Source organism: Neovison vison, chromosome 2 (genome assembly GCF_020171115.1).
Source record: "Neovison vison isolate M4711 chromosome 2, ASM_NN_V1, whole genome shotgun sequence".
NCBI classification, from domain to species: Eukaryota; Metazoa; Chordata; class Mammalia; order Carnivora; family Mustelidae; genus Neogale; species Neogale vison.
In genome coordinates this window covers 24,131,041-24,144,139 of record NC_058092.1, presented here as the reverse complement: position 1 = coordinate 24,144,139, position 13,099 = coordinate 24,131,041, and the positions used below count along the sequence as shown (strand labels likewise).

Below are 13,099 nucleotides of genomic sequence, written 5' to 3'. Positions count from 1 at the left end.
GTTGGGAAAAATGACCAGAAGAGTTATTTTATTAAAGGAAGAGTATAATATCAGACAACCTCTCAGGAAGCTCAGTATGAAACCAGCCTGGACAGAAGCCGCAGGACACTGGAAGTCGATCAAAGGCTGACTTTCTAGTCCTTCGAGAGGACATGTTAGGACAACCAGCTAGCTCAGTGTAGTTGGAAGAACAGTAGGAGCTAGACAAGGGGCCTTTGTCTCTTTCCCAAAGGTGACAGAAGCTACCAGAGTGGGACCATTCTTCACTTGACCAAATCTTTTATTTAACTCCTTAGTGCCAGGTGTTTTTTTGGGGAAGGGATATAGTACAGAGGTGAAGTCGGAAAGCCCTACCCTTCAAGAGCATTTTGGACAAGGTTAGTCATCAAAAATGAAGAGAAAAATAGGCTCAGAGGTTAAATAACTTGTTCAAAGTAAATAAACCTTCTCACTTGGCTTTCCTCTGCCTTTACCAGGGGTGACAACCAGCATTGTCCTGGGAGAACTCTGGAGGTGCCCAAGGGCCCCCGGGCTGGTACCCACGGCACAGGTGTGGTTATTCCTGCGGGAAGGGTGGGAAGTAAGAAGTGTGTTCCAGCCGGTTCTGCTGGATGCTTGGGGGAAGCAGGCAAAATGGGAGTGACACAGTGGGAGATGCCGGTTTATTCAGATCTAGGAGGCTGTGCTTGGGTACTATTAGTCCCCTTCAACTCTTTAAAGTCCTCAGCAGGTTAAATTGTTAGCATCACAGCTCCCTGCAGCCCTGAGGACTCCATTGTGGCCTAGAGACTCTCTTAGGGGATCCTGGCTGGCTTTCTGTGTGCAAATCAGACAGATCAAGAGGAGGAGTGGGAAAAGACTGTTGATCTCTCCTGGGTGTCTCTGTGCTCAGCAAATGCCCTCAGGCCAGCCTTGACACAGCAGGCAGCTCTCCTGGTTTCCGGAGTCCTCTGATCACTGCAAAGACACAGGTAGAAAATTAGACACAAAGCTACCCTACTGGGGGGCTTCCTAGCCTCCCATTTGGCCAGGGTGTCCCCCCTTTATCATCTCCCCATCCCACAGCACAACTCTAGTTATCTCATTCTGTACAGGTTTCTAGGCGCACAGATGGGTAGGCAAGAGACGTCCACAGCCCAAGAGTGGTCTTTTTTTGCTACTGGTCGGGCAACGAGAATGGATTCTCACTTCATATACCTCCCATCCTTAGCCATGCCTAAGCTGAGTGATCCAGAGCAGAATCAACAAAGCCATTGAGGCCTTTAGCTATACAGGCTTTGGGGCCTCCAGCTGTATGAAGGGGAAAATGATTTCTGTCCTCTCAAGAGATGTGAAAAGATAAAGAGCTTTAAAGCCTTTGGAGGAGGGGCACCTGGGTGGCTCAGTTGGTTAAGCATCTACCTTTGACTCAGGTCATGGTCCAAGGGGTCCTGGGATTGAGCCCCGCACTGGGCTCCCTGCTCAGCAGGTTGTCTGCTTTTCCCTCTCTCTCTGCCCCCCAACCCCACCGCTTGTGCTCTCTCTCTAAAGTAAATACTTTATTTTGTTCTCTATTTTTTAATAATTTTTTATAAATAAATTAAATCTTTAAAGAAAAAAAAGCCTTTGGAGGAAAGCGAATGAGGAAAAAGTCATCTTCTTAAAGCTATTAATAGCACCTCAATCCCAGGCTTGGGGCAGGGGGCAGCTCCTCTGGCCTTCTGAGGGATTCGTCCCAGCCCTAAATACTCAGGGTTATCTGCAGGGGACACACATGTGACGCCTGGAGCACATGCCGAAGTCTGTGGCAGTTCTCCCGTTCTTGTAAAACATGGCACCCCCATTCTGCCAGCTGTTCTAGCCAGTAATGTGGAGCCCTCCTTGCTCATGCCCTCTTCTCCCACATCTGATCAGGCACCAAATTATGTTTGTCGTAGCTCTGAAAAGTCCTCGGATCCTGCTTACTACAGGTCTTCCTCATTTCTTGTCTGGACTAACACAAAGTTTGCTAACAGATCGTCATAATCCATAATCTATTTTCCACTCAGGAGCAAGTGAAGTTTAAATTTAATCATGTTGTTCCCCCCACCTTACTCCTGGATTCAGTGGTCTTCAGTGTAGACCTCAGAATAAGGTCCAGGCTCCTACCTCACCTTGAACCTGCCTCAGTCCCACCTTCTGCCTAGAACATGCTTTGTGTCCTTGCCCCAGACCATCTCAAACACCCTGTGTCTAGCTAACTCTTCCTTTAGATGTCAACTTAAACATCATTTCCTCAAAGAGAACCCCTGGGTTAGGCTGGGCTGCCTGGTGTCTGACCTCACAGTTCTCTGTTCCTTTCTTTCATAGCACTTAACACACTGAAATGATGTCTGTTATTTATGAGACTAACATCTGCTTAGTGTCTGTTTCCTCAAATACAAGCTCCGTGAAGTCAAGGACCAATTTTACCTTATTTGCCACTGAATCTCCAGTGTCTAGCACACAGTAGGTGTTCCGATATGTATTAGTCAATGTGCTTAATAAAACTGGGGCGCCTGGCTCGCTCAGTTGTTTGAGCAGCTGATTCTTGATTTTTGTCTCAGGTCATGACCTCAAGGTCATGGGATGGAGCCCAGTGTCAGGCTCTGTGCTCAATGGGGAGTCTGCTCCTCTGCCCCTCTCCCTGCTCACACTCTGTCTCTTGCAAATAAATGAATCTAAAAAAAATAAAATGAATGAAAGGAAGCATTTACGCTGACCTCTGCAGAGAAGCTTAGGATGAATCCTATCAGAGCACAAGGTATTTCTTTCTCAAAGGCAGATGTGAGCTAGTTTCTGAACTCCAACCTCAGAGAGCCTGAGAGATGGGGAGCACCCGTGCTATACCTAAAGCTGGGCCACGAATGAGAAGCATGAAGGCTGCAGGAGCCAAAACCCCCTGGGAGGAACTCACTCTCTCGGAACCCAAACTCATCTATCTCAAGTTCTCACACCACAGTGTCTGGGAGGAAGAGACTGAGGTGGACTAAGTAGGCTCCAGAGGATGACAAGGGAACAGCTAATTCAGGCATCTTTTTTTTTTTTTTTTAAGATTTTATTTATTTATTTGACAGAGATCACAAGTAGGCAGAGAGACAGGCAGAGAGAGGAAGGGAAGCAGGCTCCCTGGAGCAGAGAGCCCAATGCAGGGCTCGATCCCAGGACCCTGGGATCATGACCTGAGCTGAAGGCAGAGGCTTAATCCACTGAGCCACCCAGGCGCCCCTAATTCAGGCATCTTAATGCAGTTTTAGGAACAGGAGTAGTCTCCCAGTTTCTGGCAAAGTGTTTTACTTAAGTGACTGATCTGGGCTGACAGCCTGGCTGTGCCTCGTACTCTGCCTGGAAACCTCTCAAGTAAGTTGCCTTTTTTCAGGAATCCCAATGTCCTCCCCAGGTTTGCCCTGGAACTGACAACGCCTCCTTGAAGTGACAAGCTCCCTAGGTCTAGATGGGGAGAAGCACGGGAGAGCTCGTGTTCCTATCCGGAACTCCTACCTGCCCATCTCTTGCCTGAGACAGCAGCCAAAGACACTTACCGCAGCAGTATATCTCCTGCCGAGAAGCTGCTGCAGTTTGCAATTAAGAAATGTCAAGAAGCTAAACCCCAGCAACATGGTTATGAAATTCAAGTCCCTTCCAGATATGAGTCTCTCTCTCCTTAGAATAGAGAGCTATGGTTGGCAGAACACTGGCTGCGAGCATGTCCTCAGCCCCAATGCTAGAAGAGGTTACAGAGATATTTAGCCCAGGGGTCAGAAAATTGATTTTGTTCATTTTTTTTAAAAGATTTTATTTATTTATTTGACAAACAGAGATCACGAGTAGGCAGAAAGGCAAGCAGAGAGAGAGGGGTGGGGAGAAGCAGGCTCCCTGCTGAGCATAGAGCCCGATGTGGGGCTTGATCCCAGGACCCTGGGATCATGACCTGAGCCGAAGGCAGTGTTTTAACCGACTGAGCCACCCAGGCGCCCCTCGTTCATTTTTTTTTTTAAAGATTTTATTTGGGGGGGAGGGGAGAACGAGAAAGAGAGAAGCTCAAGTGGATTCCCCGCTGAGCTTGGAGCCCAATAGGGGGCTTGATCTCATGACCCGAGCTGAAACCAAAAGTAGGATGCCCAACCAACTGAGCTACCCAGGTGCCCCAGAAAATTGACTTTAGAGGTCAGTGAATTTATCTGGTCATTACCCCTAAAAAGGTTCGGTCTGCTGCCTGAAGGCAGCCTCCTTGGAAGCCCAGGGAGCAATCAGACCAGGACAGGACTAGGGTGCAGTGCCTACCACTGGCTTTTGCTCCTAAGGGGACTACAAGGGCTGGCTCAGGGAACAAAAGAACAAGTAGTTAGGCGGGGCAGTGCACTTTCCTCCCCTTTCCCGCAACAGCTGCTGTCTCAGACAGCTGTACCCAGCCTGTCTGCTCAGGCTATTAAATATTCATCAGGTGCTTGCTAGCTTTAAACATGTAATGACTATTAATCCAGAGAGCAAGAGGTACATGAATGTTCTGGAGAGAGAAAGGGAGGGCTTATAAGCATCTCTTTCTCTTAATTTCAGGAATGTGAAAACGCAGAAAGGGGTACCCATCCTGTGCACCAAAGCTGGGAACTACTTTCAGTGTGAGCTGATCTTCTGGTGGCCACTGTAGGTGGAGAGAAGAGACCAGGAGGCAGTTAAGGGAGGGTGGAGACTTGGGTCTGAACTCCTGCTCTTGGGCCCTGTGGTCATCCTAACCAGGACTTGCCAGTTTCCCAGGATAATCCCCGCCTCACAGGGTTGTCTGTGAAATTAAATGGGTCACTGCATCTGCATATAATTCCAGTGGAATTAGCACAGAATTAAGAGCTCAAAATGAAGACAGAGACTTCAGGCATTGAGGGGAAGCCACACCATGTTTAACAATTCCTTAAGAGCAAATTTTCTAGCAGAGGAAACTCCAGGTTCTGGTCTCCAGTGTAGAGGGTGGGTTAAAGGGACAGGAGGTGAGAAGTCTCCCTTAACATGCGAGGAAGGCCTAAAGTCCCACCCTCAAATAGCCCAAATTTCTGAGAGGAGAGAGGATTATTTTTTCTAAAAAAGGTTAGAACCAAAAGGTCTTCAGGCAAGGGGGGAGGAGCAGAAGGCAGGCAAGGTGCTGGGAGAATATCCCCTTCGCTCTCCCACAGGAGTGGAGCCACTTTATGGAAGGTTCTGCTCTTCTGCTTCTTCCCTCCTTCCCTATCTTGCTCACACAATGGCAAACACAGGTGTGTCCGAGTCACTCTCATGCTCAAGGCCTTCAATAGCTCCCTTACCTTCAGCATCAAGTTCAAGTACTTTGCCTAACATTTAGCTTTTCAAAATGGGCACTCACCTCTCTTCCAGCCTCTATTGATAGATTAACATTTACTGGGTGCTTACTACAGGTCAGGCAGAATGTCTTTCATTCAACTGAATTATTTCAATCTTTATAACAATGTTGTGACAAATGATAATCTCCCATTTTACAGATGATGAAACAGTCCTGGGGAAGGTAGTAGCTCACCTAAGGCTCTAAAGATTGTGAAACTAACCCTGGAGGTGGCAGTGTTGACATTAGTCTGTTTAAAGGCATAATAAGATGCTGTGTTAATCTGTCTGCCTGGTGCTTCCTAAACCTTCTCGACAGTTCCCCCAGGCCACTGGTATTAAGTACAGCAACAGGGCACAACCACACACTACTGAACTACTGAAGGCTTACTCTCTCCCATTAGACTGAGTTTTTGGAAGGTGAACATTATGAGCTGATAGAGACCCATGACCCAGAACAACCAGCAAATGTTCATTGTACTAGCAGTAATATTCCAGCAGAAGCAGCCTCCTACCAGGATAGAGAATGGCTGTACAAGCTCCTTGAAATGGTTCGGGCTGACAGGTAAAACTCCTTCTACACTCTGGCATAATCCTGTAGTTGAGACTGATCACAGACTCTGAAATCAGACTGCTTGAGCTTCGGTCCCGGCTCAGCTACTTAACAGCTGCATGACCTTGGGTAAGTTACTTGATTTTCTCAGCCTCAGTTTCATCATTGTGTAAAGATGGGACAATAATAGCTACTTTACAAGTGGAGAAGACAGAGAATGGCACATAGTAAAGAATCAGTGTTAGAACTGACAAAACACAATAGTAGTTAAAATACGTACTTTTCAGATTTTAACATCCCCCAAATCAGGATGCATTTTACACTTGATATGAAAACAAACTACCGTGTAGGTTTATAGGCAACATTTTTTTTTCTTTGCAGGACTTCACACATCTCATAATAAATGACCTCAGTGCCAATGAAATATGGTGATATCTTCCGGAAGCAGCATGCTTTTAGCATAGAGAATGGACTCCAGTATACAAAAATGTTGCCAGGGACACCCCACAACTTGCTATGTGACTGTGGTACATTACTTCACCTCTCCTACGATCAGCTGCCTCCTTCACAAAAACAGGGACACACAGTAGGCATGCAAATTCAGTTCTCTCCTCCCTTAGCCAGGTAGAGCTGCCTATTTTCCCTATGTCTCTTACTCCTCCTTTTACAAAATGGGGTCAAGATCAATGAATGGGAAAAGATGGAAGAACAATTTAAATGACTACTTAGCAGTAACACTGCCAGGAAACAGCTGCTTGCATGGGTTCACACAGCACAAAAACCTATCAAGAAAGAGGGGGCCCATGTTCTGCCTCGTGCAATCCAATTCCAGTACAATCTTTGGGCAAAGCCTTGAGGGACATAGAGCTTCGGGGTTTGAGACCAGCAGGGAGTACTTCAGTTTCAAAAACATGACCAGAACATCGACTACCACAACACCTCTATCCCCCTATTCACACGGTACAGTAGATTTCTGCATGTGTGGACAAGGTTTTTCAGTCCCAACTCTCAGGCTGCTGCTCCTAAAACAAAACACAGTCCAAATCTGTTTCATCCTTAGTGGCTGGAAAGCCCTAGCAGCTGCTGATGCATTCTTACCTTCATTCTTAGCTTGAGGCAGGGGGTGGGAAGTGGTGGGAGTGAAAGCAAGAGGGGACAAACCCTGAGGCTTCTTGAGTAACTATCATCTCCCTAGGTAAGAGACGGTGAGGCTGTTCCCTTAGCAGCAATAGTCATTGCCAGGAGCACCCTGGAGATTCCACAGAAATTCTGGAGGGAGATGGAGAGAGGAGCTGACAGTGGGAGAAAAGGCATGTGCAGCTCAGCCTCGAAGCTTCTGAGGAACTACAGATGGCCAGGCATGGCAGCTAGAACAGCAAGCCTCCTTTCCACTCTCACAGCCTGCAGTGTGAGCACAGGGTAAGATGTGGTTTGGAGATACTCGTACGTGGGACCAAATCCTAGCCCCATCACTTACCACCAGATGTTAGTGGTGCCCAAACAATCCGGTCAGCTATTCCTTATCAGTGAGTAGCTGCTATATGCCAGAAATTATATTAATCACTTTTAAGTAATACCTACTTCAAAAGGTAGATCTATACCTCTGTGGTTAATTAGTGTGCCAATATGGATAAAGGCGCCAAGATCATTTAATGGGGAAAAAAGTTTTTTTGAAGGTTTTTTTTTTTTTTTTTGAGATTTATTTTTTGGGGTGCCTGGGTGGATCAGTGGGTTAAAGCCTCTGCCTTCGGCTCAGGTCATGATCCCAGGATGCTGGGATCAAGCCCCACATCAGGCTCTCTGCTCAGCAAGGAGCCTGCTTCTCCCCCTCCCCTCTCTCTGCCTGCCTATCTGCCTACTTGTGATCTCTGTCAAATAAATAAAAATAAAAATATTTTTTAAAAAAATATTTATTTTTTGGAGGGGGGGAGAGGATGTGTGTGTGTGTGTGTGTACATGAATGTGCGTGAGAGCAGGGGGAGGGGCAGAAGGAGAGAAACTCAAGCAGATTCCCTGCTGAGCATGGAGCCCATCGTGGGGCTCAGTCCCACGACCCCCAGGATTATGATCCAAGCCAAAATACACATTCAGATGTCCAACCAGCTGAGCTACCCAGGCACCCCCAAAACAGTCTCTTTTTAATAAATGATGGTGGGACAACTGGATATCCACAGGCAGAAGAATGAATATGAAACTCTGACCTCACACCATATGCAAAAGTTAATGCAAAATGGGTCACAGGCCTAAATATAAGAATTGAAACAACAGGAGTGTTAGGAGATAGGTATAAATTTTCAGGACCCTGAATGAGACAATGGCTTCTTATCTAAGACAGCAAAAGCACAAGCAACAAAAGAAAATAAACTGGGCTTCATCAAAATGTAATTTTGTGTCTCGAAGAAAATAAGAAGATAACTCATGGAATGGGAACAAAATACTTGCAAATTATCTGACAAGGGTCTCACAACAGACCATATACAGAGCTTACAATTTAATAATAAAAAGACAAATCATTCAATTTGAATTGACAGGAGATTTAAACGAACATTTTCCCACAGAAGATACACAGATAGTGGATCAGGACACTAGTCATCAGGAAAGTGCAAATCAAAAGCACCAGGAGCCGCCACTTCACACCCGGTAGGATGGCTACAGTAAACAAAGCAGAGCAGCACCCGTGTTGGTGGGGATATGGAGGAATGAGGCTGGTAGGAATGGCGCAGCCTCTACAAGGAAGAGTCTGGCAGTCCTCCAACAGCTGAGCACTGAACTGCTGTCTGATCCAGCAGCTCCTCTCCTATTAGGTGCACGTCCAAGAAACTGAAAACTTATGCCCACAAAAACACTTGTACATGAATGCTCCTAACAGTATTTTTCATTACAGCCCAAAAGCAGAAACAACCCAGTAATGTCCATCAGTGGGTGAGTGGACCGAAAAAATGCATACAATGAAACGGTATTTGACAATAAAAGGAATGAAGTACTGACACATGTTACAACATGGATGGGATTTGGAGACGGGACGTCAAGTAACAGAAGAAAGTCGACAAAGATCCCATAGGTTGTAGGATTCCATTTATATGAAATGTCCAGGAACAGGCAAGTCAACAGAGGTAGAAGTAGATGAGTGGCTGATCAGGGCTAGAGAAGGTAAGGGGACTGGGGGAGAGGGCTGAAGTGCACAGGCATTCCTTTCTGGAGGTGAGAAACATGTTCTCAAATAGATGGTGGTGATGATGATATAATTTTATATCTATTAAAAGCCACTGGATTGTATACTTTATTATTTTTTTTAAATATTCTTTATTTATTTATTTGACAGAAAGAGAGATCACAAATAGGCAGAGAGGCAGGCAGAGAGAGAGAGGAGGAAGCAGGCTCCCTGCTGAGCAGGGAGCCTGATGCGGGACTCGATCCCAGGACCCTGAGATCATGACCTGAGCCGAAAGCAGAGGCTTAATCCACTGAGCCACCCAGGCGCCCTACTTTATTATTTTTTTTTAAGATTTTATTTGAGAGGGAGAGAGCGCATGAGAGCAAGCAAGCACAAGCCGGGGGGTAGGGATGAAGGGAGAGGGCAGAAGGAGAAGGAGAAACAGACTCACTGCTCAGGAGGGAGCCTGAGAATGTGGGGCTCAATCCAAAGACCCCAGGATCATGACCTGAGCCAAAGGCAGACACTTAACCAACTGAGCCACCCAGGCGCTCCTGAATTGTATACTTTAAAATGGGTGAATCGTATGGTTATGATTGTATCTCAGTAATTTTTTTTTAAAGATTTTATTTATTTATTTGACAAAGATCACAAGTAGGCAGAGAGACAGGCAGAGAGAGAGCCGGGAAGCAGCCTCCCCACTGAGCATAGAGCCCGATGTGGGGCTTGATCCCAGGACCCTGAGATCATGACCTGAGCCGAAGGCAGGGGCTTAACCCACTGAGCCACCCAGGCGCCCCCTAATGTGTCTTTTAATCTGTAGTAACAGAAGCTAACAAGAGGCTGCAGGCTGTTAGGCTGCATACGGGCAGCATTTGGCTTGCCACAGAGGTTTTACAGGGACTAATACTAATCAGAGCATACATGAAACAACAGCTGGCATGTAAAATCCAAATTTCTAGTTTTTCTGGAAAATAAGATCTAGCAAATCCAAAAAAAATTTCTGGAGCTGGAAAAGAAACATGACTGAAAATGGACTTCAAATGCTTGACACGATCCAAGGTAGAACCACTTCAAGTTACTGGAGTGACTCATTTAAAATGCGGGATAACTTCTAATACTTGGAGCTGTCTTAAATGAGATGGGTTGATGGGTTGCTTTTGGAAGTAATACATTTCCTATCACTAGTGCCAAGTACTGATACGTGCCACAACAAGGATGATCCTTGAAAACTTTATGCAAAGTGAGAGAAGCCTATCACAAAAGGCACATATTATACAACTCTATAGAAACAGAAAGTAGGTTAGTGGTTGCCAGGGGCTGGGGAGAGAAGGGAATTGGGAGTGACTGCTAACAGGTATGGGACTTCTTTTTGGAGTAGTGGGAATTTTCTGGAATTAAATAGTGATGATGGTTGCTCAGCACTGTGAATATTCTAAAAATCACCAAACTGTACACTTTAAGACAGTTAAAAAGGTAAATTTTAAGTTATACGAATTTTGTATTAATAAAGAGAGAAAGGTAGAGAAGACCAAATGAGATCGTCCTTATTAGCTGCTTAGGATAGTATCACAGTAATGTTAGCTACTATTATCAACTTCATTTGATGATAAAGAAATGAAGCCCAGAGAGGGATTAAGGGTTTGGTTCTGTCAAAACAAAGACCAAGGCTATGATGAGGCAGAGTCAGGACAGATCCCCAGTCTTGCCTGGCTCTAAAGCTTACAGGACTGTAATAAACATTCATTGGCAGTGACAGAAACCCATAGAAAATACTGAGACCAACTGACTAAGCTCCACATTCATAAAAGGCAGACCACTGGCAGACCTGGGTCTGCCAACAATAAAACCTGTTTTTCCAGGCGCAAATTACAGGCCGAGTGAAGAAAGTAGCATCCCCCAAATTCTGCTCTTCAGACTACCCTAGAAGAGTTGGAACTAATTCTCTGCATTCAGGGACTTTCCTCTAAAATTGCTTTGCCATTCATGTAATCCATATCAAACCTAGGACTTCCGTGCTCAATACACACGTTCCTCTTTAAAGTCTCCACATCTGAGAGGCTCCTGGGAGAGGCAGGTTGGGTAGACACCATCTTCAAGAAGGGAAATTTTACCGATAAAGGTTGTCTGTGCCTGGGGTGCCTGGGTGGCTCAGTGGGTTAGGCCACTGCCTTCGGCTCGGGTCATGATCTTGGGGTCCTGGGATCGAGTCCCGCGTCGGGCTCTCTGCTCAGCGGGGAGCCTGATTCCTCCTCTCTCTCTGCCTGCCACTCTGTCTACTTGTGATCTCTGTCTGTCAAATAAATAAATAAAATCTAAAAAAAAAAAAAAAGGTTGTCTGTGCCTTTGACCTCTCCCTAGTTTGGTCTTTTCCTTTTGGTGTTCTCCTAACCCTAACAACTCACCCAGGGGCAGAGGGAAAGATCATCCAGCCAGTTCCTGGGTGGCTTCAATCAGCAGCCCCCACCTACCCAAATCAGGGGGCTTCTTAGAGAAGGAACACTAATATTTACTATTTATAGGACACCGAATTGGTTGGCCTTATATATAATAAAACTCATTCAGTCTGCTGACCACTGTAAGGTGTACATTATCACTATCTTCCTTCCTAGACGTGGAAATAAGTGGTTTTAGGTCACTAAACAAAGAAAAGTTGTCAATTCAACTCTTAAGTCTCATGCCTTCTCTACTATGCCACACTATCCCTTTCAGAGTGTCTCCTCAGGGTGAGAAATACCCCTTCCTTAGATTAAAACTGTTATAACGTGGAGAGTAAAAGTGTTAGGTTCTGACTACAAACCTGGGCTCGATTACTAGCCAACCATACTAATTATGTGACCCCAGGAAGTTACTGAACCTCATTTAAGTCTCAGTTACTTCTGTAATACACACATAATACTGGACAATTGTTTGTCTGCCCAGTATCCATTCCCTTTTCCTAATAACACCCTGACTTCCTTTGGAGGAATTAGTTTTTTCTTAACACATCCTGGTAAAGTATGAATATGTGACTTAAGCTAATACAGTCTGACATTCCCTCCCTAGAACTCGAATCTCAAGGGAAAAAGAAAGCAAACGGCTAGAACTCACTCATTATAGCAACAACACCTAAACAGCTAGTCCTGGCTCCAAGAACATTCCTGTGGTCTATCACTGCTGTCCCAGTTCTCTGCAGCCAATCTGGTTCCCATGCCAGATTTTCCAGCCTTCACACTAAATCTCCAAGTCCTTAACATCGTTCTAATAAATTCCTTTTTATTTACATCAACCGGTCACTTTCCTGCTTACAACCAGTGAACGTCAAATGAAACACTGTTCCATTAGGTTATTGACAGGATAGGGTAGGATTCAACAGATGGAAGCTGACACTACAATCATCACAAGTAAATTCAATATGGACTGTAAACCAACATATGAACACGACCGTGTTGTAAATATGGTAGAGATGACAGGCAAGAAAGACCTGCCCACAGATTATGTTCCAGGCCACCTCCTGGCAAAACTATTTCATAGTTAGGATAAAAGTCCCACATCCTCAGTAGAAAGCTACCTTAACATACCTGACATGGGTCTTCACTACCCATTCTACTCCAGGAAATGCTTCAGGAATTTTCAATCACCTGAAAACGGAGAAGTAAGAGATCAGCCTTTTGAAGAGGAAGTTCTAAAGACATACAAAATAAAAGATAGAGATCCTGCATGCAGTTTACACATTACAGGAGAGAAACATGCAACTTTAAAGAAATTTTAAGTAACATTTCATTGTGAATATCAATATGGGGACCTATAGGGCTCATCCTTGTACATTTTTAAATAGCTGAGCAGAAAGCTTGACTTTGGGGAGCAGCAGGTCTAATCTACAGTCATTGAAATTTTACAATGTGTCATTTAAGATGTCAGACTTTGTGCCCAGGTTACATTACAGTTCACTTGTGATGGGCAGGATTATTAAGAGTTATGGCTAATTTATGCGGCAGCATATGGTTTTTCTTTTTACAGCTATTTTTATTAAACAAGTTTTGCAAAGTTTTAACATTAAAATTAACAGCTAAAGAATTGTTTATGCA

The 13,099-nt window shown here is 45.0% G+C and overlaps 1 long non-coding RNA gene across 1 annotated transcript; it reads right to left on the bottom strand.

Moving 5' to 3' along the window:
• Nucleotides 1-262: 262 nt before the first annotated feature.
• Nucleotides 263-12,662, bottom strand: LOC122899688. The gene is made up of 2 exons (XR_006383136.1): nt 12,593-12,662; nt 263-957 (listed from the first exon to the last, which is right to left on the bottom strand). It is a non-coding gene; the product is annotated as an uncharacterized LOC122899688 (long non-coding RNA).
• Between the last annotated feature and the right edge of the window lie 437 nt (nt 12,663-13,099).